The sequence below is a fragment of the Morone saxatilis genome, unplaced genomic scaffold (genome assembly GCF_004916995.1).
Source record: "Morone saxatilis isolate NCDOM2014 unplaced genomic scaffold, NCSU_SB_2.0 Contig11, whole genome shotgun sequence".
NCBI classification, from domain to species: Eukaryota; Metazoa; Chordata; class Actinopteri; family Moronidae; genus Morone; species Morone saxatilis.
Window position 1 is genome coordinate 28979278 of NW_023339663.1, and position 4188 is coordinate 28983465.

A 4188-nucleotide genomic window follows, 5' to 3' on the forward strand; every position below is an offset into this window, starting at 1 on the left:
CACACACACGGACTGCGACCACCCCTATCACTCTCCATACCCAGTCATGTAAATGTATGTAATCATTGTATTCATTAAAGGGTCAAATGTATTTCTGTTTCTTTTATATTCCAACATGCTTCAAATGTAACTTATTGTCCACAAAATAGCAATTTGCCTGCAGCAACTGAAACATACTCTTTAACATATAGGGCCAGAGGTGGCAAAAGTACACATATTGTTTACACAAGTAGACAGGGGCGTGTCCAGAGGAGGGGGCCTGGTGTAACACTGGCCACCCAATTATCCTTATCTCTTCCACTCCGCAATGGCTTTCAGAGCCTTTAAAAAAAGGTTTTAGAGTGAAGATACCGGTGTCATACGAAAGTAGATGACCTAACACATCAATTGGTACCATGTCATGCTAGCATGTTGGAAAGTGGGCTAAATAACACTCCAAAGTTAGGGTACATGGAAATGGAAAAACTGGCATGGCTATTTTCAAGATGACCTCAAGATATCTGAATGAAAATTGGTTCTCTGGGTCCCCACATCATCTTTGCAAACATGCCAACTTTATGCTAACCCCATGGAGTTTTTGCATGTGACACACTATAAAACCTGATAAGTTCATTTAATTTAAAAATTGATTACATATGATAACATTAGGCTCATAAAACACATTTAAACACATTTATACAATCCAACGCTGGAGTCTTGAAGCAGCTTTTTGACGTAACCCTGAGTACAAAGAATTGCAATGGTCTAAGCGTGAGAAAATAATGCCATGGATGACCTTTTCAAGATCAGGCCAAGAGAGAAAGGACCTGATCTTTGAGAAGCTCCTTAGCTGATAAAAAATACGTTTGAACATTTGTGATCACTGTCAAATATTCCGCCCAGGTTTCAGAATTTTTCAAAAAGTATGAAAATTATAAGAATATATAATACAGACAGAGAATTGTATAAAAAGTTCCTCAAAATATCAGGAAAACTCATCTCTGTCATTGTGTTCACTGTTTGGGTTCATTGTTCAGTTTATTAGTTGTTCTGTACTGTTATGTATAGTTATGCACTGAATATCACTTCACTTTGTCAGATTACTCAATGATAGAAAGGGTTTCCTTATGGAAAAATATATAAAATGTTTGTATACATCTTATAAATGCTGGGTCTGTCAAAAGCTGAACTAGAATGTTAAAACTGATGAAATAACATGTGAACTCCAGAGGACTGCTGAAGGCATTCGATGAATTTGTCTCAAAGAGTCTTGTGAAGACAAAGTGGAATTTAAAAAAGCTTTGTTCATGGAGTGCAGTGTAGCAGAGGCTGAGACGTGTGGAATGTGTGTGTGAGTGTGTGTGTCAACCCTGGTGTCACAGCCCTCCGCTCTGCTCTGTAATAAGTCTTTGTGTTTATGGATGTTTGGTGTCTCAGGGATTGGCAGGGCCACGGCTCTGGCTCTGGCGCGCTGCGGGGCAAAGGTCATAGCGGTCACACGCACGCAGGCCGACCTGAGCAGTCTGGTGCAGGAGGTACCCACACGCACACACACACCCTCCTCTGTTCTATCTGTGCCATTGTGCTGTTCATCTTCATTTATTGCCTCCTCTTGACCTCTTCATCACTGGATGAGGTGGAAGAGCAGCTCTCCTCTGGCTGATTTGGTTTGTAGCTCATGTAGTTTTTACCCATATGATGTAGAAACATGAAGTTCTTCTGAAGTTGTATGATGGATGTTTATGACTCGTGAACTGCCATTTAAATGAGCACAAAACTGCTTGTGTGAAGGTTAAATAAAATTTTTCAATTCAGTTAAATTTTATTTGTGTAGCGCATAACAGAAGTTATCTCAGGACACTTTTCAAATAGAGCAGGTCTAATATCTTGTTATAATGTGGAAAAAAACATCTTGTTACACACATTTTAATATGATACTAATCTCTTTTTCTTTTTCAGTGTGGCAGCAGTACACTTCCATACAAATAATTATGGAACTGACTGTATATGATATGGAAGAACAAACACTGATTCATGAAAAATGGGGGACATGGAGCACAAAGAGACTACTAGAACTTCTTTATAAAGGAAGTAAAGAAAGAAAATTGTATCAAAATGCACAAATGTGTTTGGTTTGTAATAACAAATTGAAAGGAAATAGAATTTAAGTAAAAAATAAAGAAAAACATCCATTACTGAGTTCAATTTTCTTGACGCTGTCTCCACTATCAAAAGTCTCAAAGAAAACAGCCCTGTTCTGACCTTGTTACAATGTTAAGGAAGTACACTATGGCTATATTGTATGGCATAGGTGCAGTGTTAACCTTTCAACACAAATTCCCCTTTAATCCCTGTGGATATTTCTTATTCCTAAATAGTACAACAGTATGAAAATGATATCATTATTTCAGTTTATCAAATCTTTAAGGAATAAATCAAATAAAATATTCTAATATTCTTGGGACTATTTGAGTGGGATGTGGAAGGTAATCTTACAATTATTCCTTCCTCCTGTGTGGAAAGTGAGTATCATCTGATAATAATCACCACCAAGCCTGTTCAGGTCATTCCACTCAGACTGGCACAGTACCAGGGTGTTACCTTTCAGAGGATAGCTGGGCACATGTGTGTGCCTGCTTAGCTTGGAGGGGCTGTATGCTTTTTAATGCATGCGTGTATGATTGGTCACCTACCCAAATAACTAAATATAAATGCAACAGAAAATTTAAAAATGGCACTTTGTCAAGCATCTCTCCTGAGCTCTGTATCATTTTACAAAAGGCATTTTCCCTTTCCTTTCTTTTTTTACTCCGGAATGCTGTCTTAAAGGAGGTGGTTTCTGCTTTCGTCTCCATTTGTTCTCAGCAGGACTCAGTCAAACACTAGACTGAGCTGAGGTGACCTAATAGTGGCTGTGATATACTTCTGTCTTACTTTACCAAACATAGGGTGCTATCATTGAACAGATCACTGGTAGCATTACATGATAAAACAATACCATCCCTCTGTGGGCCAGCAAGCCTTCAGACAGTAGGAACAATGGCAGCTTTGTCAGGAGTCTGTACAGCTCTGTCTAAAAATATCTGAATGTTTAGTCCTCTCCTACCTGATCCAGCACCTCCATAATGTCCCACCTAAATCAAACATGTGCACATGATGAATTTGTGCAAAACATATGAATGTAGCTCCCCTGGATTCAAGAAACCACATCTTGATCCAGGATCTTGACCAGTCTCTGTAACCTTCCGCTCTTTTCAAAAGTACTACAAAGAGTTGTGTCTCGGCAACTTTTAGCCCACATATTGAACAGTAATCTTGTTGAATCTTACTTACTATGGATTTGGATTCTATCTCAGTGCTTTTGTGATTGGGGGTGCCATATGCTGTACAGATTGTACAGCCTTTTTAGGCAAATTTATGATTTGTATTATTGGGCTATGAAAATAAGATTGAACTAGCTTGACTTCAATGAAAAAGCTGCTAGTGCTGGTGATCCTGATTGGCATCACAACACACAAGGACGAGAACAACAAGCACAATGTATGGTGTCAGAAATGGGGATACAACAGACAGCCAAACATGCTATGTGTCATTATGCGCTGCAGACTTGCTTTTGGGGGCACCAACAGTGATCTGGAATCGGAGTTAAAAACATATCAATGCTAATTCCTTTAATCATTGTCTGTCCAACAACCACTCACTTTACTTACCTACCAAACAGAGCATTAAAGTTATGTAGTTGATCACATCCAGCATCACTGTTCAGTGTGGTTTGATCTTTTTTTTTCCGTAACCACACCCAGCTGTGATGTCATAGTGTACTGACACATCCTGGAGTACACGTCTACATCACTGCAGCAATGTGAGAAATTAAAAACAATGGAGGTCAGTAACAACAAGATTTTCAACTGCTATTTTTAGCGTCATCTGCTGATAAATTACGTTTCCTTGTGTTATCAAATGGACTAATTCTTGACTTTGGAATTCATTTCAATGTGATCTTGAGCTTGTCCTGTGTAATTCCACTAACTCCCTCCTAGGAGCCGAAACCAGGAGGGTTGGAAACACCTGAGGTTTATTATTTTGCTGTTAAATCATAAATTGCTTCTCTTCTTTTAGTCTCTCTGAATGTTAAAAGGACACCTGTTCTCATTCTTTTGGAAAATACCTAGCTCCCAATGGGGCACCCTGATTGCTCACTTGGTAGAG

General features: G+C 38.9%; 1 long non-coding RNA gene across 1 annotated transcript in view; it reads left to right on the forward strand.

Moving 5' to 3' along the window:
* LOC118321087 overlaps positions 1-1563 on the forward strand; it is a 2160-nt gene extending 597 nt beyond the window's left edge. Inside the window, exon 3 of the long non-coding RNA XR_004796392.1 lies at positions 1417-1563. This is a non-coding gene — a long non-coding RNA (uncharacterized LOC118321087). The remainder of the gene's footprint in view (positions 1-1416) is intronic.
* Positions 1564-4188: the final 2625 nt, after the last annotated feature.